This window comes from Tenrec ecaudatus, chromosome 3, assembly GCF_050624435.1.
Source record: "Tenrec ecaudatus isolate mTenEca1 chromosome 3, mTenEca1.hap1, whole genome shotgun sequence".
NCBI classification, from domain to species: Eukaryota; Metazoa; Chordata; class Mammalia; order Afrosoricida; family Tenrecidae; genus Tenrec; species Tenrec ecaudatus.
The window spans coordinates 24,653,988-24,681,366 of record NC_134532.1 but is presented as its reverse complement, the minus strand read 5'-3'; the positions used below and the strand labels follow the sequence as shown (position 1 = coordinate 24,681,366).

The following is a 27,379-nucleotide window of genomic DNA, read 5'->3' as shown; positions in this document are numbered from 1 at the left end:
TTGTCCTGCCAACCGCCAGCAACAAGATATTATGAGGTGAGTGTGTGCTGGAATGACCACATTCACGTAATGCCATACCAGTCTGTATGTGGAAACTGAACGACTCCAGAGATCTTCAACTGAAAATAGCATCATATCATTTGCTTGAAATCATGAATTCTAGTGAACTCATTAGTATGGTTTTGCAGCATTTCCTTATTTTCCTCAGCAAATTCTGGCTCAGTAAAGCCCTGGTGACCACCACCTTGTGTTTGGATTTCCACATTGGTAAAATAAATACTAATTTAGAGATATACAGACAGTTTAATCATTCAGTAAATAAGTGGTGTCAACTGTAAGACTGGAGAAAATGCTTGCCATGGTGGATATAAATGAGAAAGAAATCTTAACGGGAATTGAACATTAAAAATGCATGTTTAAAGACAGTGTTACTGATTTCATGGTCAATAATATGCAAATGATTCCAAAATCAGACAATTTGTGAGTTTGGGTAATAAATCCAAGGTTGTGATCCCTGCAGTTATCAAGGGGTCATACCTAAAGCATAAATAGAGAGGTAAACTTTGGTTGTAAATGCTCAAATTTCATGTGAGCCAGAGTCCCCTGGGTAAAGAAGGGTTAAAATGGTCTGTAATCCTTCCTAGATTTTAAGGACCTGAATGGACTGCATTGAATCCAGAGTACCTTTGTGTCTCTAACCAGTGTATTTTGGTTCAGTATCTGAAACACTGTTTTTGGATCATATTCTTACTCTGTCCTGTCTATTAAACAACTCTTTCCGACTCCCTGCTCTGCTGTATCTCTACACGTGAAATCATGACACCTGACTGGTTTGCACTCTTCTGAACGTTCTCTGCCAAACAAAGGGGTCTCTCTTCAGAATCGTGCATTTCTTAGAGGCCACAGAGTTAAAACCTTGTCTTGGCTTGGGACCAACTTTTCTAGTTGGCAACTTCTTACCTGAAACACGATGGTACTTGAATCAATTAGCTTACACTGAGGTTTTCCTTAGCCATCAGGCACTGGGATGCAGTGATGGTGTTGCTCATAAGAGCAGTGGGGTTTGTGATGATCATGGCGAAGATGGGAAAGACCTGGCTGATGAACATTAGTAGGAGGCCAATGCCTACTGCAGACATCCTGCCAGAGGCCTCAGGGCATCTGTGCCTTAATAAAATACTGGGACAGAAGGGAAGGACAGCCTCTGGCCCTAGCTTACTGCTGCCTGACCTTAGGGATATGGTCTGGTGAGCACCCACCACCATGTGAGCCATTTCCTCAAGCATTCATGAGTTTCTGTTGGACATTGCAACAATTCACAGAGCCCAGAAACATGAGGAAATATACTCAAGGGAGGATGGGGTGGAAAAGGGCACAGAATGGCATCATGGAAGAGGTGGATATTTGAGGCATCATCAATCCCCAACTCCTTGGGACCAGCCTCATATTAATTCTTCTAAAACATATATCTACCACATATGAAAATGACCAAGGACTTTGAGGAGGTTGATTAAGTGGCATCAGTGTATAAAAAAAGCAATGTGTTTGGAGAGTGTGAGGTAATGGAGACACTGTGGGGTGAACCTAATGGTTTCAAGGAACTCTATACTGTCCTGTCTCTGATGCACAAGATATACAGGACCTTCAGTCAGGGCAGGGCAATGAAGGGCTGGAGGGAAAGAATACTGGGCTCAGAAATGCTGGACTGTCCTTTGACCATTCGCAGGTAACTCTTAGGAAAAGTGCTTTCTCATTGCAGGCTAACACACAGATGAGTTCAAAATAAGAATTAGCCTACAATGGCCTTAGAAGAAACAAAAGAAACACTGTTTATAAGCACAGGCCTCCTTCCTATGCAAATCATTCTTCAGGCACTAGGTTAAAATCCCGGTCTTGAGCATTGAAGACTATCAGTTCTCTTCTGACAGGGCTGTGGGTCCCTTAGGAAAGTACAGCAGTGGTCTAAAGATGCTACTGATATGTGTTCTCCTGTGCCTGGTGACAGTTCCCCAAGGTGAGGATCTCAGATATCAGTGTGGAATCTGGGGATGGTTGTGACTGTGGGCGACTGATAGAGACCAATTATCTTTATTTACAGCCGTCCTGCCCCAGGTGCAGCTTCAGGAATCAGGCCCAGGATTGGTGAAGCCCTCTCAGAAACTGTCCCTCACCTGAACTGTCTCTGGTTTCTCCATCACAAGCAGTAGTTACAGCTGGAACTGGATCCGCCAGACCTCCGGGAGGGGGCTGCAGTGGATAGGCAGGATAAGGTATGATGGTCATACAACTTATAACCCGTCCTTCCAAAGTCGACTCTCCATCACCAGAGACACATCGAAGAATCAGTTCTTCCTGCAGCTGAGCTCCGTGACTGCTGAGGACACGGCCATGTATTACTGTGCAAGGAGCACAGTGAGGGGAAGTCAGTGTGAGCCCAGACACAAACCTCCCCTGCAGGGAAGTCATTGGGCACCAGGGGGCGCGCAGGACCCACAGAGAACAGCCAGCCAACCCTAGATAGGCACAGATGACAGAATGTCCTGTTGGGATTAAGGCTTCCTCTGTTAGCTCTCAGCATCCCAAGGTACAATTTGGCCTTTTCTTTTTTTTTTTCTGTCTAAATTTTTTCCTTCTCAATGCAGGCTTGAAAGGAACAACCAACATTCTATGTTTGAAGTAGAATGTACAAATCACCATGACCCTTTACTATCTTCTTTATTACATATTTTTTCTTTCTTGACCAACAGAGCACCATGAACATTCTCATCCTACTTGTCACTGGAAGACTGTGGACATTGAAAGAAAAATAGGCATGTCCATGTCCATACTCATGGATGTAGTCCGTGGTTTTAAATATCCTGAGCTCAGGCAGTGCATTGATCTCACAGTGCAGGGTCAGGTCCTCTGAGCTGCCTCCCTGCATCGCTCCTTGACTCTGAGGAGTGAGTGACTGATGAGCTCTGTGTCAGAAAATAACTGCTGTGACTTCTGGTGCTGACTTTGTGCCATGCCCGTAATCATGCGGCCCATTGTCTCCATTTATAAAGAAATAAGTGTTCTGGGCATCGGGAGAGCCCTGACTTGTGAGACAAGGTCAAATGGAATGGCCTGGAGTGACTGGAGGACTTCTTTCTGAAATCATCCATTGAAGGAAACACTCATTGGAAAGACAACTTTGATCCCTCGAAAATGGCACGTGTGTTACAATAGCAGGACATTTCAAATGAGTGTCACAGAATGCTGGTTAGAAGTGGAGAGGATGACACTTCTCCCCTGGTTTGAGCACGTCATCAGGAAGACAAGTCCCTAGGGAAGAAGTTCCCATTGCACTGGAGTGCCAGCAACAAGAGGAGCACCCTCAATCAGGTGAGTAGTCAGTGGTGCTAAAATGGTCTCACACATGGGAGAAGTGTGAGGATGGTGCAAGGCCTGGGGATTATTGTTATTGTTCTGTTTTATACAGAGCCGCTATGAGTAAGCACTGACTCAACAACACCTACCAACATCTCTAATGCAGTGAGGGGCAGAAATCGGAAAGTCTTTTTGGTGAGTAGATGTAATTGCCTTAGTTAACAATATACTATCTTACAACATATTATTTTTATTTTATTAAGAAGTGTTAAAATGATTTAAAATTCAATAAATCTGCCATTTCTAATTATTATAAAACCTATAGGGACAATGCAAAGCCAAGGACAAGTGTAAGAAATAAATCAAAAAGACTATGATTAAATAAGGAGCCATAGTGACACAGTGGATTTCAGGTTGGGCTGCTAACTGCAGGCGCAGCAGGTAGTAAAGCCCACAGGGTCCGTTGTGCTCTACCCTGCAGGACTGTGATGCCGTAGAATCGACTCAATGGCAGTGAGATGGGGGTTTGGCATAAACAACGGTAAATCATCAATGATTCCCTTATTGAATCCAATAAAAATTCCTATGCAACAACGAAAAAACAAATTATTTGCATTGGAGGATGTACACCTAAAACCCTTATGATTCTGAGATACTATGGTATTCTCAAATGAAATAAGTAAGGAGTGGACACAGTTAGTACTATGCTGTGATCACTGAATCCAAAGGTTATAAGAATATTGTTTTTCTAAAGATTAGGGTGAAAGTATGTTCAAATTCTTCAACTTTTAGTTTTAGTTATAACTTTTAGTTACAATTCAATCCATTATCAATCAATTAGGTAACAGAAATTTTCAGAAACCGTCAGAATTATCTTAAAATATATTTGTGATCATTGTAGATGAAAAATAAACAATAAATATAGTTAATGTATATTCTTGATCATATTCTGAAGTACAATGCTGTGTTTGTGGCCTTCTAACAACTACAAATGCAGTGAGTAACATATTAGATATGATGTGTCTTTGTTGCCTTCACTTCTCAATTGCCTGTTTAATTGTGCTGTTTTGTTTTGGGTTTTTGGCATTCATTTCAAACAGTGTGTGATGGTTATCTTATTGCTTAACCTTACATCTAATGACAAGCAATGCTGAAGTTCTTATCCTGTGCTTCCCCCCATATGTCTGACTGTTCTGGTGATACGTCTTGTCTGTTTTTGTTTGTTTGCTTTTTAGCAATGTTCCTTATTGGTTATATATGTTGTTTATATATTTTCTGAGAATGTTTCTTAAGAAAGTCAGATTACATGTGTTTTGTATTCCTTTCAGGATCAGGCTTTAAAATCAAGTCCTGTTCCAATATTTTATGTCTTCCTAATGATAGATTCCCTTCTTTTTCCAAGTTTTGGTTGCCACCTTCAGGGTTGATGCTTCTCTCTGTGTGCCTGAGATAATAGATCACAGGAAAAACTAAGAAGAGCTTCCACCCCGTGGGACATAAGCTCTAGAACAGATTGAGTAAGAGATTGAGGGTAATACTGGGGTATTTAATGGGTGGGCATCTGGAGGATCCTTGAGGAAAAGCAGGGGATGGCAGGGTTCATACTCCATGCCGCTGTCTCTCAACATCAATGAGGATTCACCTATGGAAGTGGACAGAGACATCCTTCCTGAGCAGACAGCCCCCAGCACTCCTCTCAGACACCACACCCAGGACTCTGCCCAGCAGGACAGTGAGGGTTTGCATCTCTGGGCTCCAGCTGCTTCATAGAAATCAGAGAGCTGCCACTAGCCTTTTAGCAGGCCACTTCCTAGTGTGCATCTGATGGAACAGAGTGTTTTGGAGACTGCAGTTGGATTTCATCCATTCCTGACTCCAGAAATTTAAAAAAAGCAAATCACACTTTAAAATAAAAGCTACATAGTTACCAATAACAAGAAAATGTGTAAGACTATATACAACCTGGCAGGGGAGATACCATGATCACGAAGGTGGTTTTCCCAGGGCGAGGCTCACCCACTGCACTCCGGGTGTGCTGACCCCTGCGATTTCCCCAAATGTGGGAAACTCGACTGCATAATTTGTGGTAGTGGGGGACTGCGTTCGCGCTATCCCCTAAAAAAAAAAAGACTATATACAAATAAAATCATCACAATTCCTGTGATATGATTAAAGCTTACCTTAGTGATTTTAAGTGAGACAAGAACAGCTTTTTGCAATAATTCACACCAGCTTTCAATATATTAAAGAAATAACTGATAATATATCTGAGGAAAGAGAGAGAAAATAAAATTGTCACACTTCGTGGTATATGATTAAAGTTTACCTTAGTGATTTTCATGACACCTGAGCTGCTTTTAGCATAAATACAAGTCAAGTTTCCAAGTATTAAAGAAATACATAATCTATCTGATGAACAAGCAATAAAGCCCTCACTATCCTGATGGGACATCATTGTGTTCACGGAAGAAAGAAAGGAAAAAATAGAAATACCATTGTCCCTTTCTAACATCACCAGATCTAAAGGAAATACATAATAACATTATTCTAAATCTTAGGAAGAATGGAAGATACATGTTTAAAGGCAAGATACATTTGTGACATCTACAGAGGAAATAAACCTCTGGTGATTTCCCTCTGTCCATTAATAGAGGACTGGGACTCACCTGGTTACTAATCAGATTTCACTGGAGAGATGATTATAGTAAATCAAAATGATACACCTGACTTGAATGGTTAAAACTTTTTCAGTTAACTCCCTGCTCATGCATGTTAGGCCTGATCTTGTTTTCATCTCTCTCTCTCTCTCTCTCTCTCTCTCTCTCTCTCTCTCTCTCTCTCTCTCTCTCTCTCTGTTTCATATTGGGTATACTCTACTCAGATGTATTTTGTCATTGGCGGTAACCCTACTGAATTTATTATATATATATATATATATATATATATATATATATATATATATATATATATATATATATATTCTCTTTTTCTCAGAATATGAAACCCGGATTTATGCACCTATAGAGACAGCAAGTAGAATAGGGTTCCTGAAGGATACAGTGGTGTGGGGCTGTGGGGACAGACAGAGTGAAAGGGAGTTTATATCTGAGAGATTAGGAAGGAAGGAAATATTTTGAAACTGATTGTGGTACCACATGCACTTTATGTCTTGATGTGATTGAACTATGCAATGATATAATATCTGCATTAGAACCCCCAAAAATGGTTTGTGAAAAAAATATATAAAGCAAGACTACATGTTTCAAAAAATGAAATGCATAAAAATTATACGATATAAATATTTAAAAGTCCAAACAAAATTAAAAGTATTATTGAGGTAAATGAAATATAACAGAAATAAATGGAGGAGCATGTCATGGTATTTGTGAAACTCAGTGATTCTAAATCCAGCCATTTCTAAAACTGAATGACAAATCCAATGGGATATCATTCAACACCTATGTAAGGATAAATTTACTAGAAAAAACCCAGAGATAGATTGATTGATAGATAGATAGATAAAGAGAATCTTTCATGCAGTTGTAGAAGTGGGCACATCATTCTGATTCTAAGTCCTTGAGTCTCAATTAGTCTTCTCCTGACTTATGTAGCTTCGGGGGCTGATAAACCTACAATAGGCTGGAGCATACCTCGATGGTAGTTTCAAAGGCAGGTGAATAAAAATTAGCAAGTCTTACGTGTTATTGAAGAGGTATATTACTCCAAGGTCAGATCACATGTCAGATGGGAGGCCCCTGCGGACTCTCAGAATTGGCAGGGGCTAGTTCAAGCCTTTGGACAAAATCAAAGAACTAGAGATTGAAGAGCCCAGGTGCAGAGGCCAGGTCCAAAGCCAGAAAGGATGTAGGCCACACAAACACGGAATCTTTTTTTTTCCAGTTGCTTCAGAGCTGTGTCCTGAGTAAGGGAGTTACACTCCACCCTAATCATACAACTGCTTGGCTACTCACAGCAGACCCCATTGTGGAATTGACTAAATTGTGTTCACTTCACTTGATGAGGAATTACTAGGTGCTAACTACCAAACCACTAAGAACACTACCCCAGCCAAGTTGACACAAAACCTAACTATAACAGTCCGCAAAGGATACTTTGGAAATCATCAAACTGATAATACCATTTATTTAAGACCAGAGTGCATTAAAACACAAAAACAAAACTAAACAGCTGGTGCATATTCCTGACCAGATTTTAGAAAACACCTCTCTGAGCTTATGTCCTTTATACAACTATCAAAACACTAAACAACATAAGGCATTATCAGATTGCCTTTTATTGTTTGCTTGATTAATTCATTTCAAAACTATATTATCTCACTGTTATACTTTACAATTCTCTAATGGCAAAGACATTTAACATGTTAACATATCTTCATCAATATGCCTATAATTTTTGGTGTCTGGTTTGAGAGTTTGGTTTTCTGATGCTTGTGTGTGAGGAAGTGATAGCTTGTTTTTCTTTTTAATTTTTTCTTTTTAATTTGTACATTCAGATAAATGTGCAACAATATTATCTTATGATTGATCTGTTGTCAGTTGTCCCCAAGGACACTTTTTTGTTTGCGTTTTCTTTGTGGCTTTCATTGATCACTTTTGCAGTCTTAGAAGGAGGAAGTAATATTTTCTGTATACAGATGAGTATTTTCCATTGACTGAAAACATTCTTAGTAGCCATGGTGATGCAATGGCTTAAGTGTTCAGCTGCTAATGGCAAGATTGTTGGTTCAAACCCACCAGCCACTTTACAGGAGAGAGATGAGGCTGCCTGCTTCCACACGTATTTACAGTCTCTAAAGCACTGTGGGGTAGTTCTACTCTGTCTTATTGGGTCACTATGAGTTAGAATTGACTTGATGGCATTAGTGAGTTTCAGGGTGACTGTTCTTAGACCTTTTACCTACATGACATGCCACCTTTTCCTCTTGATAAACCTGAGGACTCTCATCAGCTCTGTGATTGAGATAATTTCTTAAAAATAAAAATAAAATCTTATACTATGTGCCAAATGTACTCTCTCTCCCCTCACACAGGATTGAACTTTACCCAGGTGTGCCCCTGCCCTACGACAGTCACACACAGTTCCCATGAGGGAGTGACAGGTATTTACCTCAAAGGAAATGTCTCCAACTCGAAGCAGTACTCAGACTTAAATTAATACCATATTGAACATTCTGTATTAAAACTGAACACATTACTAGTAGTTATATTTTACTAGTATTTTTATATTTATTGGATTTAGTTTTTTTCTTTACTTCTTGCCTTGAATTAGTATTTTAGAAATATTATTTGCATTAATTGAATTTTTAAATTCTTCTTGCATGAACTCTTACATAGCTATCCTATAATTTATAACATGAATTATTTTGCAATCTTATTTTACATTTAGACAATAATGTATTCATTCTATTGAGCATAAGTATATTTTAATAACATATTTCCAATTCTTCTTTCCCTATCTTCTGTCCTGTTTTAAACAAAACCACTTGAATATAATAGATAAGTACACAAATTTGTTATCATTTTAAATATTTGTTATCTTTAAAGACAATTAAAATAATAAATAATGTTAAATTTTTCTTAACTTAATTTCTTATCCCTGAAGAAATTCTTTCAGCATTAGTGTCACACACAGATTATTGTAAAATTGATTATTGTGAATTCAATTGTGAAAAATATGATAAGATGTCACTTTACCTCCCTCTTGACCCAACCTGAATTTTCTCTAGGGTTAAATATATTTCATTTTTTCCATGAGAGTAATTCCTTCTCTAGAATATATTTTTAAATTGTTGGCAGGCTTTTATTTCTTATGTTTTATTTTTATCTTTATATTATTATCATTTTCTAGAAGAAGCAGATACGTAGAGACAATAACTGATGAAATGGTTTATCAAGGACAGGGGGTGGGGAATGTGCTGTTATTGGTGAGCCAAAAATGGATGAGGGAGGGGATAGGGAGCACTAGAACTGAGTTTGATGGCGTAAATATAACTATTTTTAAAAGTGATTTAACTATGAAAGTGTATGATATGTGAATTTTACATCATATAAAAAAGAAAGCAATCCAATTTGACCAATGGTTATCACAGGTGAAGGACAAAGAGTTTTTGCTGAGGGGGCACTGAGTTTATATTAATAGTGGTGGAATCATTTGGCAAAGGATGTCGATGATGATTGCATAACAGAATAATCAATGGCACTGAATTATAAATGCAGAAGGTTTTGAATTGGAGGATATTTTGTGCATGTTTGCCACAATTTCAAAAATTACATTAATAATGAGTACAAGAAAGAAGAAATGTTTTAAAATGGATTGAGGTAATGACTATACAACTCTGTATATGATTAAACTATTGAATTACATGATATGTGAAAGAGGAGTAGATTCACGCTGTTGTCTGTGGTTGGACAGTGAACCAGCAAGAAGGAATATACAGAAGCAGAAACGAGCAGTTACACCAGGCTGTCAGGGGTTGAGTGGCCAACAGATAGCAGGTAGGTTGTGGAAGTGGAAGATGTGGGGTTTGGGTTGATGGTCATTTGAGACTTTTTACATCCCATGGGTTTCTTTGTCACCAGAGGTGTGCTTTGTCTTCTCCAGAGCAGCACTTTTTCTCTGCCTCAATGAGAATGGGACAGGACTGAGCGGCACTCCATACTGTTGTACAGAGGGTCACTTCGAGACAGAACCCAACTCGATGGCACCTATCAACAAGAAACCAAGAGACCTACACAAATGGAAGACTACACCATGCTCATGATAGGAAGGCTCATTATGTAATTATCAATATTACCCAAAGCAATTTTTAAATATCATTCAATAATGATCCAAATGATACCTTCATCCAATAACCTAATGTTAAAACTAATTAGTAACTTCATATGAAGGGAGAAGAAACCCAGGATAAGCAAGAAAGCTCAAAAGAAAAACAAAGTAAGGGCTTCACACTACCCAATCTCACAATCTATTACACAGCCACATTAGGCAAAACAGCAAGGGACTAGTAAAATCATAGGTACATTGACCAATGAAAAAGCATAGACAACTCACAAATAAATTCAGTCACAACTGATATTCAAGAAAGTGCCAAAAAATTAAATGAGAATAACCATTCTCTTCACTAAATGGTGATGGCAAAATTGGATCTTAATCTGCAGAAGAATTACACAGGACCCGTATGACTGACCATGTACAAAACTGAACTCAAGATGGATCAAAGACCTAACTCCATATACCAACCCATAAAGATCACCAATGGGAAAACAGTTACATACTTAAGGGCTCAAATGCAGGACATACAATGTTTCAAACCTAGCAGAGGAAGTGCACACAAGAGAAGCAAAATAACCGACTAATCCTATGTATAATAAGACCCATATGTACATCAAAATTATTCAATAAGAGAATTAACAATTATTTCGTGAACTGGTAAACAATCATGAGCAATGACATAAAGGACAATTACATACTTCTAAATATATATAAAATGATGCAAGACTTCAATAAGGAAAAACCCAATAATTCAACTATAAAGGCAGTAAAAAATTATACATACACAGTTAACAAAAATAGGCATTCAAATGTCAAATAGACACATGAAAATATTCATGATCATTAGCCATACAGAAGATGCAGATACAAAAAAAATTAGATATATCACCTTACACTGAAAATGGTCACCCATTGAAAGAAAAGAAAGAAAGAAAGAAAGAAAGAAAGAAAGAAAGAAAGAAAGAAAGAAAGAAAGAAAGAAAGAAAGCCAGAAATAAATGTACAGGAGAAGAAGCAGAGATTGGAACTCTCAGACACTAGTGCTGGTAGTTCTGTCCAACTACTCTGCAAAGTGATATGGTGATACCACAAACAAATGGGATGATAAACTGCATGCACCTCAGCAATGCTTTTAGTGGATATACTAAGATCACAAACTAAAGAGAGACATGTGAACTATGTTCATCAAAGTACTCTTCAAAATACCAAGAAATTTGCAATAACCAAAAGCCAATGAGTAGAAGATTGGATAAAGATACCTTGGTACATACACACAATTGGATACTATATATGTCTAGAAAATACTGGAACACTGACAAAGCTCATCACTACCCAGATAGACTAGAGAACGTTATGCTGAGGTAAAGCAGTCCATCTCAAAAAGACAAATATTGCGTGAGACCACTATCAGCATAAACACCAACCCAGAGTCTGAAACCTGTTCTCAGAGTATGTACTTATTTTATGATGCCCCAAGCAAAGTTATTACATGACTCTCTAATGTTTATCACTCTATGACATTTATATCTTTAAAAAAAACCAATAAAATGAAAATAGTGTTTCTTTAGTGGAGTCTCCGCCTTGGATGGGGACATTTTGGCATGTTGCAGGAAAATGGAAAGACCAAATAGCTCTTGCAATTCAGCCTCATCCTAGGGTTACTTCAATTTAATAGTACCTCCTACTATGGTGCTATTAAAGGAACTTAAATATTCCATTGGGTTTAAAATTGGAACACCCTGGAATGCGAGGAACAGCTAACTGCTAACCCACAGCCATAGGCTTCAGAGTATAATCCAAGGATTTCAAATGGTAAAGCCAAGATAAGAGGAGGGATGCTATTAGAGGTTCAAGGTCATGGTTATTGGTGTTGAAGTGTTTTTATTTCCTTCTCTTGCTTGGCTTTGCACTCTCCAGAAACACACACACACACACACACACAAAAGAAACACACCTGCCTTTTCAGCACTCTCAGGTGAATTCCAGGGTAATTATATTTGATGATGGTTAGTTTTGTGTGGGGCTTTGCTAATGGGAGTGGTGATTAATCTAATCTCCTAACTTTGCATCATTCTTTTTTTATGTATAAGAAAGCTTTATATCAAAGAGTAATTGTATATTAAGAAAATATCCCAGCTCCAGCTAGATCAAGTCCATAAATACGAATCTACAAATCCTTCTTCAGACTGAGACATTTACCTCAGATGCCCTCTGATCAAGTTGTAACCTGAATTAACAGGCTAAACATCACCCCATTCATTCTCAATACCCTCAAGTTGACATGAGATTACATAACTACCACACATATAATGATTTTAAAGACCATCATACTTGTCTTTTAAAACTTAAGTTTAATGTCTAAGATAAATAGGTATCTTATGAAATATGACTATTTAATATTTACAGATAAGTGACCACCTATATGACAATGAAGTTTAACTAATATATTTTTAAAATCATTTTATTGGGGGCTAGTACAATTCTTATCACAATCCATACATACATTCATTGTGTCAAGCACATTTGTACATGTTTTGCCATCATCATTCTCAAAACATTGGCTTTCTACTTGAGCCCTTAATATCAGCTCCTCACTTTCCCCCTCCCTCGCCACTCCCCCTGCCCTCATGAACCCTTGATAATTTATAAAGTATTATTATTTTGTAATATCTTACACTATCCAACGTCTCCCTTCACCCTCTTTTCTGTTGCTCATCCCCAAGGGAGGAGGTTATATGTAGATCCTTGTAATTGGTTCCCTCTTTCTATCCCACCTTTCCTACACCCTACAGGTATTGCCACTCTCACCACTGGTCCTGAATGAGTCATCTGTCCTCGATTCCCTGTGTTTCCACTTCCTTTCTTTACTAATGTACATCCTCTGGTCTATCCAGATTTGTAAGGTAGAATTGGGATCATGATAGTGGGGGGAGGACGCATTTAAGAACTAGAGGAAAGTTGTATGTTTCATGGTTGCTGCACTGCATCCTGACTGGCTCGTCTACTTCCCGCTATCCTTCAGTAAGGGGGTGTCCAGTTGCCTACAGATTGGCTTTGTATCTCCACTCTGCACTCACCCTCATTTACAATGATATGATTTTTTTTGTTCTTTGATGTCTAAGGGGGCACTGTTAACCTAAGTCTGTGTTGTGACCTGAAAAGTATCATTGTCTCTCAATGAGGGGCATTATGGGCCCAGGAAAAATTTGTGACCCTCTTCCAGCAGAGAAATTCTTTGTCTTTTCCCCCCTCATTCTCCCCCGCCCCACACAAGCGCAGTAGTTTACCACATTTGACCATAACATCCTGTTTTGGTGTTATTCACATGTACACTTAGGCATTTATATCTTATGGATCACAGGGGTTATATTACAGGGTTGAGGGATATTGCTCCCTCTGTTTCTCTTGGTGTCTGTGTGGTTTAATCAGTGCAGTAAACTCATACAATCAGATATCATATTTTTCCAAACACTATAATTACTAGCTATTTGCTGCAGGACACTCATATCTGTCCTCAGATATCTTTTTAATGAAGGATACCCCAAAGGCACATTAGTCTGCTGATGAAAACCAGCCTAGCCTGACACTTCAGATCTAGGAAAGAGAGTGCACAGCCACGGGCTGCCCAGGTCTCCCCATTCACTGAGCAGATATAATTATGTACAAGTCCCAGTGGAGTTTGCTGAACTAAGATTCCCTGGTGGCAATTATAAAAAGGAAGAGAAGATGATAAATCAGGGAACCAGTGGATATATGTGATGGTTTCCTGGACAGGATGTCTTTGTGTTTGCAGATGTCCAAGGCAAAGGGCAGCTAATAGTCTTGGGGAGACTTTAGGCAGACTAGACCATGTCTGGGACTCTCCTGTCTCTACCATCAGGTCTCTGCATAAAGCACTAGCAGTTATGACATGGATTGCATCAGCCAGCTCCAGGGAAGGGCCTGCAGTAGGTCTCAATTACTAGTACTAATGTTGGTAGTACATCTTACATACAGTTGGTGTGTGGCTGATTCGTAGTCCCCAGATGCAATGATAAGAATATTCCCAATATTCAAATTGTCAGACTCAAAGTTAATGACTAACTTTGTATCACCAATAACAGAGACACAGTAAAGGGAATCATAAAACATGTGTACGCACACCTCCTATAGGGAGAGACTGGACTTCAATGAGTTCTCAGGACCCTCAGCCCCAGGGCTCATTGCCAGCAGAGAGTGCAGAGTGGAGTTAAAACCTGGCTTCCTGTCAGTGTCTGGGGCTTCCTCTCTATCTTACCATTTCCCTTGAGGATCTCTCTAGAAGTGTGGGTTTGCATCAAACACTGAATTTGAAATATTTCATTGTAAGATGAGGCAACATTCTTCTATTTCCAAAGAGCAGGAGGCCAAACATAGAGGCACATCACACAGAGGGAACAAGGCAAAGCTGAAGAACCTGTCAGCTCTGATACAAATCTGTACCAACTGGTATTGGGAGGGGGGATATAGGATCCTTAAGATTACTCTAAAATTTGCTCAGTCCTGGATAGACCAGCACGAGCCTTATGGTATCCTCAAGCCACAATTGCTCATCAGAGCTGTCATGTGGGTCTCAAAATCTAGCTTGCCTAATCCTGCTGCCATCTTCAGCTTCTGACTGGGAGTCAGGACAGAGGCGACAGGTTCCAGAGGACAGACACAATTTCAGGCCCCAGGAGTAGTGTACTGCTGTATTTGAAACAAGGAAATACTTTTTCTTCAGTAAATCTCTTTTCTAGTGTTCCCTTCTGGGGTTGACTGAATAGTCCCCCCAAATATTTATAATGTGTCATATCTTATAGATAATATTAAACTAAATAATTTTATCTCATAAATTAATTTAAATGAAATCCTATAACTTTCACTTTCTTTATCTCATGGCTTTCAGGAGACACTCAGACCACATGTTGGGAGGAATCTCAGTCCAAAAGAGAGATCCAGGTTCTAGAACAAGGTCCTGGCCCTCAGCCCTGTATGCATTCCTAACTTATAGCCAAGACAGCACGCCAGACTTACGATAAAGCCATCTTGGAAGAAAAGGCTCCATTCATATGTTGAGCTTTTCAATCAGGCACTACATAGGATCTGGAATGGGATCTTCTCCATGTCATCTCTTAGTCAAAGAGTCAGAAAAACAAAACAATAACAAGGTAGTTCAAATTTTAACTTGCAAAGTTTTATTCGTGTTTACCAATTAACAGAACACAACTGCAGGAAATTGGATTGTATTTTCCTTAGATTCATATTTTCTTTCATTTCCACATTTCAGAATATTGGGATATTTAGTACAACTTGACTGTGACTGACCAAATCTAACTCCAAGCGGTGCTTATGACTATTGTATGCACAGGCTCACAGGGAATCAGATCTGACTACAGGACACCTAACAATTGCACGGTATTATTAAAACAATGTCTGCTATACTTGAGACTAGTATTGCAGTCACTATATCAATGCAGCTGCTGGAGAACTTTCAGAAGGAAAATTCTCCATGGTCATTTCAGTCAGGACAGCATATCTTCAGATTATCAGTCTGAAGTCTGGGACATTGCCACTTATTACTATGCAGGAAATAGGGAAAGCCCACATCCTGAAAATGTCAGAAACGCGGGACCCAGTAAATGACATTGACAATTTGTTTGCTGTCTGCCACCTCCCCTCCCTACACACACTTAGTGGTTAAAACTTCGTTTAAAAAAGGGAAGTTTTCATTATGTGTGAAATATTTTCAGATTGGGGCTGTTAAACCAGAGCCACAAAATAGGAGGAACATGTCTGTGACTCAAATCAGACAATTAGGCCATAAACACAATCACCCTGTCAATTCCAACTCATAGGGGTATGGTAGGGTCTGGATTGTAAATCCTTAGGATGCAGACCCTTTACTCATTCTTCCTAGAAGCTGGATTTCAGGTCAATGCCCTGCCCACCATGCTGCCAAGGTTTCTATGTGCTCATAGCAATTAAACAAAACAAAACCAGTCTCGTATTGTTTTAGATTTAATTGGGAAGTTTCTGATTCATTGTGACCCACTGGGCACAGAGTAGACTGCATTTCAATTTTGAAGGCTGAGACCTTTGAGAAGTAATTCACGAAGTCTGAATTCCAAGGCATTCTGGGTGAGTTTGAATCACCAGCCAATTGGTTAACAGGGCAGTGCTGATTTTTGTGCACCCATTCTGGAATTTTAAAAAGCATGTCCTCTTTCATCACTAAATTATGTAACCTCTTTCTCCTCCACACTGTTTTACCCCTTCCCATGGTATCATTATCCAAATACCAATATCCTCCTGTTCTCCAAACGTGCCCTTTATCCCTTACCACATTTCACAGTGCCCCACAAAGTTAAGATTAATGATTCTACAAGCTTCTGTAAACTGCTTGATGAAAGGAATCTGGAGCCCCCACCCTTCCCTACTTACCCACTGAAAGAAAAGTAATACCCTCAACCCCTCCCTCTTGCCAAACTGGCATCAGTTTTGTCCTTATAAACCCTCCTGAATATCACTTGGGGCCTTGAGGAACTTACGAGAGACCTGAATCCTCCCAATGGCCACCAGTTAGAATAAAGACTCGCAATTTGTGCATAAAGTACATTATAGTGGTTATTTATTTCTCACAACAGGCAACTTTTGGTGGTGTCAGCAAGATACCATAACGAGTGTGCCCTCTGGACTATCGCTGTGGCCTGACGGGAGAACTCTAGAGGAGGCACCAACTGAAGCTATTTCAGGGCCCCAGACTTTCACTGGCGCCTCCAGGGAGATACCCACCCAAAATCTGTATTTGGGTGTGCCTGGTTCACTTCCAAAGGTTAGACCCCAGTCTCTGGTTTTGGACTAGTCCATCAGGACTTGTGGAGGTGGCAGGGGGAGCAGAGAGCCACACTCGGTCATAACTCTCCCAGGTATACGCTTCACCCAGATTCTATTAAAGAGTCTGGCTGTTCTGGTGTCCATTTTTGGATTCGTTTTCATATTGTTCAGCCTCCTTGTCTCCTTCCTTGTCTTGTTTTTCCCCTTGTATTGTTCTTGGTCCTTGGATTGGCAGAGACTACTCCAGTAGAGTGGACACTTCCTGCAGGCTGGCTCTCTTTAATATTTTGGGGGGGTCACATTCTTTTTAGTCCTACAGTGCTTGATCAAATAAGTGATAGTTCTCTGGATCACTTGGTTTTTTGGTTTTCTCATTTCATTCAATGACTACAACAAGATAGTCAATGGTTTTGTCCTTACATGAGGACCCTAGATATTTGTTTGAGTGGATTACTGACCTCTGGTTTCAGGGAACTCTCTCAGCTTAATCCCATACAAATCTCTCTGTTTATCCTTCTAGTCTTTCTCCTCTGAACTAACTAGCTTCAGGGAGGCTCATGTTCTACCAGCAGCACTCCTCTACAGTGCAGCCTGAACAAATTTAAAGCTGAATTTACTGATGAGTATGGAGTAAAGCTTCATCCTAGAAAACTCCAAGCCTTTGTGAATTAGAGTGGCCTATATTTGAGGTTGGTTGTCCTGACATGGGCACATGTGACCCTAAGTTACCCCAGTGTGGGATGTACTAATGAGGCACCCAAGCAAAAGAAACTCCATTTTGGTAAGCTGCTAAGTAAATTGCCCATTCTTCTCTCCCATTTCAGAAAGTTGACCTGCCGGTTCTGCCTTGCCTTATGGGTGTGAGGTTGATTTGGCAATGGAAATAAAGCAAAGGTAGAAAGAGTTTCAGAGGTTTATTTCAGAGCTCCTGGGAGGGGAGAGAGCAGAGAAAGGTATGGGAGCATCCTGAGCTCCCCAGTGAGGTTCATGGGGCCCTCTGTTGGGGCCCCACAAAGTCACACTGTTCAGGTGAGAGGTGGGGAGTTTTATAGCTTCGGTCTCGGGGGAGGTAGTACCTGGGGAATTTTCTACTGCAACTTTGTTGTCTGCAGGTCTGGAGCTAAGCAGCAGTGTTCAAAGTTATCTGCAATGGTTAGTCTTCTGTAGCTGGGCTTGACAGCCACTGAAGGGGAGGAGGAGGAGAGGAAAGGGGGGGCTGGCCTCTCATAGTGTCCATGGAGTGTTTTCACCAACTTTTTCACCTAGTCCACCTGCCCTGCTAACTCCTGCTTCTGACTGACATTCCGGTGTTTTGGTGATAAGGGGCGTCATATTATGTCTGATTGCTTCCTGTTGGTAGGGGGCACTGTAGGTTTAGACACTGGAGCAGGCAGTAGAAGGTTGGGGGAGGGGGCAGCAGTGGTCAAGCGAGTGTATGGTTGAAGTAGTAGCTGGTTTACTGTGATCCTGGAAATTCTTGTATGCTCTGCTAGATAAATCAGAGAACACATGGAGCTAAGAGTAAAAATAAAGAGATAAGGATCCTTGGCTCAAATAGGGGAAACAATCAGGTGGCCAAGGGGGATTGCAGCCATCCAAACGGGGAGCAATTTGTCCATCCATGAGCACATAAGTCCTCACGTAAGTGGGTCACTTTCTATGTCTTGCTCCATCAGCCCAGATTCATTGATATAGTAACAGCACTCTTCCCTGAGAAAGAGGCAGATACGCCATTTTTCAGCAGTGAGAAGATATAAGGCTCATCTGTTCTAGAAGGCAACTTTTGTCAGAGAGGTGATCTGGCATTGCAACAAGACCAAGGAGGCTGTGGTAGATGCTGAAGCAGTCTGCAATCGGTCTTTGAAAATTTGTGCTGAGATGGTGAAGTGGCTGAGTGGTCCTCCAGCCACTACAGCTGCTGTGATTGAAGGCTAGTCTTATACCTACCATTATAGGAAGGAAGAACCTCTCTCTTTGATCATCATACAGAGAGTAACCATGCTAACTCAGAGTGACCATACAGAGCTGAGGAAGTATGGTAACAGGCAAACAAGGTCTTGCTGTTGAGGAATTTACATATTTAAAGTCCATTGCACCAAAAGAATTGTCTGGGGTTGGAGAAAATTTTAGTATTATCAGTTATATTGTCTGCACACTTTGTGCATAGAAAACCTATCTACATTGTGATCTGTAAAGTAATGGACTCACTGTGGCTGAGTCTGATATACTTCCTCTGCAGGTGACCGTGTCTGCTCTGTTGTTCCCATGTTACTGGGGAATTATCAGTTTGATGCCCTTCATATTTCTGACATATAAGAGGTCTAATGGACAATGGGTGAGAGGAACAGCTGTTGATTCCCATGACAGAGACCTGGGAAGGGTGTAAAGGACCAGAGAAGGCAAAACTGAACACAACACCTGTGGTGATCAGAAAGGATAAAACCTTTCCCAGTACCTTGACTGTTAACCCAGGCTCAGTGAGGGTGATTGGGGTCGAGTTCAGGCTCTGTCAGTCCTAAGTAGCTAGGCTCAGTAGTGTCAATGGCAGGCCAGGCCTCTTGGAGGAACTGGACTTTCATGGCTGTGTGCCAAAGGGCAGTCACTTTTCCAGTGGCCCCATTGACTGCATAGCAGACAAGGTCGTTGGCAGTGATTAGCACAGTGACCTTGCTGATCACACTTGATGCAGATTCCTGGGGATGGTCTGAAACTGTTGTTTCCCTGGCCCAGAGATGGATGCCGATGTCTTCCCGGTTGCTGAGGATCTCAGGGCTGCAATCAAGGCTTGGGCCTGTAAGTTTGCCTTCTGGTGTTCTGGGGGCACCCTGTCTGCTTCTACCTGCTTCTCTGGTATTAAAAGATGTTAAAGGCCATATTTACCAGGTCACAGACAGGAGTTTGAGGGCTATCTTCAGACTTTTTTGACTTTTCTCATGTCTGAAGCTGATTGAGTAATGAAATGCGTGGCAAGGACAGTGGCCCCTGCTGGTGAGGTTGGGTCAAGGTGGGTGTATTGGGTAAGGGCTTCAGTCAGGTGATTTAAAACTGCTGCCAGATTTTTATTCACTTTTAAGTAATTTCCCTGAGCTTATCAAAATTAACTGCTTTGTGAGAAATTGCCTGGAGGCCAGCCAAGACACACTGGAGCATTTTATCTTAGCAGGCCTGGCTGTCCTGGCCTTCCTGGATATTGGTTTGGTAATTCCAACCTGATTCCTGCCTCGGTACCCACAGGTATGTTGGGGTCAGTGAGATAAACCTGATCTGCATGCTGCTGAGCAGTGGTAAACACACACACACACACACACACACACACTCTTTCATCTGAGGTGAGAGTGGATGGAAGGACTACAAAAATATCATGCCATGATAAATCATAGGCTTGAGACAAATAGTGACACTTTTTGATGTAGGTGGTGGGATCCTTGGAAAATGAAACTAAGTGCTTTTCAGTTTGGGACAAGTTTATGAGAGAGAAGGGAACATGGACACAGAGGGGACCTTCAGTGCCTCCAACTTCCAGTAGGGTGCAGGGGAAGGGTTGGTGCAAATGGGTATGGTGATTGACAAAGGAAGACAAAGGAGAGAGCTTATGGCCTGGGGTCAAGGGAATGGCAGAGAGGTGGTTGGGAGTTGAGGGGGCAGTGGAAGGAAGTGATGGACCCAGAATATGGAGAAGGCCTTACTGGGGGCACAGACAAGGACTCAAGGAGTTTGGAGAAATCTGAGGGGGGTACTGTTGGAGACCTGATTGGTGAATGATGAGTCTGAGGTGGCAAGAGTTTTGGCTTAAGAGAGTACTGGGCTAAAAGAACTGGAGTGGAGTGACAGGTAGTACAGAGAGAGGGATGGGAGCAGAGAAGGAAGAAAGCTTGGATGTAGCAGACCTCAGGGCATTTTCCAGTTTGCTGGCAAAAGTTACTGAGATCAGACAAAATGTTGAAACTGAAAGTACTGTCATCTGGCCATTGCAACCCATTATCTAGTTTATATTGGGGCCGAACCAAACTGTAGTTAAAAACATGGCGTTTGGGCCAGAGATCTGGCATTAAGCCAACGGTTGAGAGATTAGCCAGGAGGCAAGCTACAGCTGTGGAGAATTCCGCTTGGAATTTGTTTCCCATGCTACAGAGTTCTTGGTAGAGATTAAGCTAGACAAACAGCATCCTGAGTATCAAACTGGGCGTTCGGAGTAGGGGGAGGGGAATGCCTGGCTTCCCAGCTCCCCTGAAAAAGGAGCAGTGAGACTCAGGTGTCCCCAAATAGTGTCCTTTCACCGAGGCTATTCCGTGGGCCCACAACTCAAGAACCCAGCAGCAAGGGGCAGTGGCCAAAATAGAAATAAAATTTAGTCAGGTACTGTCAAGTACTCACTCTTAGATGCCACAGATGGCAGCTGAGAAATCCTGGTCTGAGAAAAGGTGGGGATGGAGGAGAGAGGGGCACCACACTCACCCAAGGGTGGACAGGGACACATCAAGACACCTCTTACTCCTCCCGGGTTTTATGCACCAAATATGAAGTTGATTTGGCGACAGAAAGAAAGCAAAGGTAGAAAACAATTTCAGAAGTTTGTTTCAGAGCTCTGAGGAGGGGAGAGCAGAGAAAGGGACAGGAGCATCTTGAGCTCCTGGATGAGGTTCATGCATCCCGCCACCCATTGGGGAACCTTAATTCCACACTGTCCCTGTGAGAGGTGGACAGTTTTAGAGCCCGGATCTGGAGGGAGGGAGTAGCTGGGGAATTTTCCTGCAACTTTGTTGTCTGCTGGTTTGGAGCTAAGCAACAGCATTCAAAGTTATCTGTAAAGGTCAGTCTTCTGTGCCTGGGCTTGAAGGCCTCGAAGGGGAGGAGCAGGGGGACAGGGGTCTAGCCTCTCTTGGATTGTTTTCACCAGCTCTATCTCCTAGCCCACCTGCCCTCCTAACTCCCACTTCTGCCTGACAACCAGAAAGTGTCTGCTGGTGGTTCCTTTTAGAATGTACTGTTTCCAGGTTCTGGACATTAATTTTGATTATTCTTCAATATATCATTTGTTCTGATTCAATATTGTTCCCTTTGATCTGAATGGTGTAGTTAATCTTGTCATGATAACTGGGATGTGACAATATAATTCTGTTCTGGTAACCAGGAGGTTATAATCAACTTTGGTATTGTTTCTTTTATGAAAAGGTATGCTTACTCTTTTTGAAGTTACAATTAATTCATTAATTTTGCTTTGTTTCTGTTCATGATTGTTTGAAGCCTAGACAGGTCATAAATGAGATTTTCAGACTTAAAGATGGACTGAAATGTGGACTCAGGACTGCATTCAGAGAATCACTCTTACATTCTAGCAGTCTGGGTATAGCCCAATAAAGACTCCTAAATTATCAAGGCATTATAGTGGCTGTCATTTATTTGAATCCCCAACCGTAACACGGAGACCTGGTGACCTGATCAATTGTCCTATATTGTTGTATGGCTGAATCAGTGGTTCTCAATCTGTAGGTTGCAGCCCTTTGGGAGTGGAAAGACCCTTTCACAAGGATCGCCTAAGACCATTAGAAAACACATTATTTCCAATGGTCTTAGGAACTGAGACATCCCTCCTCTATCCATCTCCACATGGGTATGCCCACATGCAGATATGCCCACATATGAATTCTCATGGCATGATGACATCATCGCACCAACCCCAGCACATACACTCCATACAAATACAAATGTATGTGACAGGGTTGATGCCATAATGTACTTTTGCAGACAGTCACACGTGTAGAGAGCAACTACCTTGTAGAAAGCAACTGTTATGTTGAAAGCAGCAGTATTGGAGGCAGGGAAAAATGACACCTCATGAAGTATACTTAATGGGTAAATGTAAAATCATGTACTGTAAAATCAACTACTGCAAATGTACACATTCCATGGGAATTTAATCTGATGCTGATTGGTCTATTTATATTCAGCAGTGGTTGTGAATACTGTCCCCTAGTGATAGTAACAGGTATGTGAAAAACAACAAAGAATGGTAAATCACAGAAAACTTTAATGAACTTTAATGACTGAACTATGCCATGTATCATCTTTTGTATTATTAAAGCTATTGTTGTATATTATTTTCATTACCAAACCATCCCATGACAATGGATCATATTGGTTATGAAAAGAAAATATAGTGAGGATTTTTTTACATTATGGTTTTTTACCTCAATCATTACAGCAAGAATCATGAAATGGCAATGTGTCATTTGTTGTGAAGTTCTATCAGCTGAATCTATGAAGTTGAACAAACTAAAATACCATTTTGATAGCAAGCATCTGAGCTTTGCTGTCAAGGATATCAACTATTTTGGAAGCAAAACTAATGGACTGAAGAACGCCAGACTTGACACTGATGACAAGTACCACAAACAAAATGTAGCAGCGATGAAACTTCATATTTGGTGGCACTCAGAAATGCCACAACTATGAAAACTCACACCATTGCTGAGGATTTACTGTTGCCAGTAGCCAAACACATTGTTCAAATTATGATCGGAAATGAATTTGTTACAAAATTGATTGCAATGGCACTGTCCACAGAAGAATAGATGGCATGTCTGCTGATATTCTTGATCAGGTCATCCAGGAAAGAAAGTCTGCTCCACTTCCAATATTTCGCAGCCAGCATGATGAATCTACAGATATTGCAAACTGTTCACTTACTGGATTATGTGAGGAATATTAATGATGGCAATTTTAAAGATGAGGTTTTGTGGGGTTTTTTTGCAAATCTGTTGAAATTACTGCATGTGATGTATTTGAGAGAGTTGTTTCTGAAAGAACATAAGATCTCTTGGGAAAAGGTTTGTAGGATTTGCACAGGTGGGTCTCCAGCTATGCTAGGATGTTAATCTGGATGGATTTCAATGTTTGGTACTGAATGAGTCACCCAAACTTATCGGAACTCACTGCATTATTCATTGGCAAATATTAGCAATGAAGACGCTGCCACAAGAGTTACAAGTAGTAATGAAAAGCGTCGTGAGTTCTGTCAATTTTGTAAAGGCGAGGACTTTAAAGAGTCGACTGTTTACACAACTGTGCAACAAGTTGGATGCGCCAAACAATGCTCTGCTATGTCATATGAAGTGAGATGGTTTTCCAGAGGAAAAGTTTTATGTGTTTTTGAGCTTCGTGATGAACTCAAAACTTTTTTTAATAAGAAAGCAAGACCGCAGTTTAAAACATCTTTCAGCGACAAGTTAACTGCAGTAAAGAACTTACTTAGTTGACATCTTTTCCATCTTGAATGAGTTAAATTGATCAATGAAAGGACCAAATGCAACATGCCTCGATTGGTCTGAAAATATACGATCATTCCAAATGAAACTTCAGATTTGGGGGAAAAAATTGGATGAAATTAAAATATACAAGTTGCCTACCTTATTTGTTTACTTTGAGGAAGATGACATTGAACCAGACAAAAGGATGATGGTAATTTCAATGAAAGATCACTTGCACATGCTTGCAGAAATTTCATCGTACTTTGCAAATCTACCTGACACCCCAATTGCACTTGCCAGAAGCCCATTCACAGTCAAACATGAAGATGTTCCTGAGACAGCACAAGAGGGGTTCACTGAACTTATTAACAGCGATGAAGCAAGAACTAGTTTTTCTACAATGCCAATTACAAAATTCTGAAGTGTTTGTAGTCATATCTTGTTCTGTCTGAGACTGTGTTGCACCTTCTTCTTCCAGTTCCAACAACATATCTTTGTTAAAAAAAGGTGTATCAGCTTGTTGATTATAAAATCTAAATACAGAAAAAGACTTGTTGTGGAAGATGATCTTCGTAGTGCTTTTATAAACACTAGCTCAAGAATTTCTGATCTGGTGAAAAAGAAGTTATCTCAACCTTCACACTGATGTTGGCTTTTTACACATACTGTTGCAAGATGTAGCAATGTAGTTTACTGTTATATTAAGACTGTTACCCATGCTACATGATGCTTCAAGACAAATTTTCATTTATTTGTAATTAGAAATAAACATTTCACAAAACATTTACATATTATTTTGTAATTAATCACTATGCTTTACGTTCAAAGACTACCCTGAGGATTTCTGATCTGTTGAGAAAGAATCTATCTTTACCTTCACACTGACGTTGGCTTTTTGCACATATTGTAGCAAGATGTAGCAATGTCATTTACTGTTCCTATATTAGGACTGTTACTCATGATATGCCATGCTTCAACACAAAATTTCATTTATTTGTAATATAATTACATATTGTTTTGTGATTAATCACTCCACTGTAATTATGTTCAATTTTTAACAAGGAAAATACATCCTGCATATCAGATATTTACATTACTATTCTTAACAGTAGGTAAATTACTGTCATGAAGTAGCAACAGAAATAATTTTATGGTTGGGGGTCACCACACATGAGGAATTGTATTAAAGGGTGGCAACATTAGGAAGGTTGAGAACCACTGGGCTAAATCTTCTTCAGGACCCCCATGGTGATTACAAAGATGTGTCAAGCAGGCAGATCTCCTGGTAATGTTACTAATTCCCACTCAGGGTCTTTGTTGACAACTAAGGGTAATGCACCAGCTAGCCTAAAATCCCAGGATCCCAGGAGCCAGTTCCTAAGGGAGTTTACCCTACACTTCCCAAGGAGTCTGACCTTTCCCAGCCTTATGTTAAACTTTGCAGGGAGCAGGTACCCCATTGACTCCTGCAGGATCAAAAACCCAGGCTTTGTCTCATCTACACATCCATAGTGAGGCCTCTCACAATGTTCAACTTCAGCCCCTCAAAGAGGCACCACCCAGGACAAAAAGATCTAACCTTTTTAGTGTTGTTCCTTATCCAATTTCTTCCTGCCTCCCAAAGTTAGGAAAAATTAACTCCTATTTCAGCCTCTGTAAACCTTTGGCTAAAAGAATGCAGAGTCCTCAGCCTCTCCCTGCTTACCCATGGAAAGAATGTAATACCCTCAGCCCCTCGACTGCCAAACTGGCTTCAGTTTTTGTTCTTACAATAAACCCCACCTGATTATCATTTGGGGCCTAGGGGATTTTCGGAGACACTTCAATCCTCCCAAAGGTCACCAGCTAGAATAAAGCCGATTGGATATAAGTGAAATTACACTACTATGCACGCCAAAAGACAGAATTAGAAGAGTGAAATGAGAGCCCACAGATTGGGAATATGTTTGTTACCAATAACACATCAGACAAAGGGCTAATTAAGAAAATATACAGAACTCTACATCTCAATAAGAAAATAACAAGAGACACAATCAAGAAATAGGAAAAATATATGAACAGACTGTTCACCAAAAATGAAGGACAAATGTTTAACAAACTTAAAAAAATACTCAGGATCAGTCGCCTTCAGGGAGATGTAAATTCAAACCACAATGACAGCACTTAACACCTACAATTCCAGCCCAAACCAAAGAAAGTAAACAAATGCTGGAGGATAGGAGGGATTTGGATCCATAAATACTTACAGCCACTGTGAAAAACCATGTGGCACTACTTACAACAACCAGTATTTGAAATCCCATATGATCCAGCAATACCACTCACTAGTAGGTATCATGGCATTCATATAATGAGATATATTTTAAAGAACAACAAAGGCAAAAAGATAAAGCTCAATCACAAAGGAATATTAAAAACTACAATATATTTTAAATGGGTCAAAAAGATATAAAAGGATAAAGGGTTTATTTTAACTTAACTACATCTGCAATAGTTGACTTTCCCAAGAAGTCTGCATGATAGCAAGACCATGATCATTCCTGTTCTATGGTCACAGTATTTCTCTGGTTAACGTAGTTAGAGATCAAAGGTAAAATCAGATATTGGTCTTGATATCAATGTACGTATGCATACATGATGAGTCTATCAGGCTTTCCCAGTCTCTATTCATATGATTTCCTGCAGGGTTTACATTGAAGTCATACAATGTGGCAGACATTTTGTTCAGCCCTCCTGTCCAATTACTGCATCAGAGTTTATCCTATGGGCTTTTGGAAACATAAAAGAAAATGTAATTTAATACTGGAGGCACTGCCAGTCACTAAATGCATACGCGCTTCCACAGTCCCTGTATTTATATGGTCTCTGCTGTACAAATCCCCTATTGTCACATGACTCCTTTTTGGCTATCGGCCAGCCATCCAGAACTACATTAGTTAGAATCCTAGTGTAGTTTACTGACACACGAGAAGCCAAAGTAGGTATATGCCAAGTCACTATGTTGCCAGAGCTTTCCTCCTGTATGAGATGAGTGTGGATGACACATGACTCCCTGTGGAGAGCTTTCCCATCTTGACTGAATTTAAAGCGTTTTCCATTGTGTGTTCATGTCAAGAAAACTTAGAAACACAGATAAATCTTTACCCACACTCATG

General features: G+C 40.4%; 1 non-coding gene across 1 annotated transcript; it reads left to right on the top strand.

Annotated features, from left to right (window-relative positions):
* Positions 1 to 5,306: 5,306 nt before the first annotated feature.
* On the top strand, positions 5,307 to 5,469 carry LOC142444096 (U1 spliceosomal RNA). The gene has a single exon (XR_012783765.1). It is a non-coding gene; the product is annotated as a U1 spliceosomal RNA (small nuclear RNA).
* The last annotated feature ends 21,910 nt before the right edge of the window (positions 5,470 to 27,379 follow it).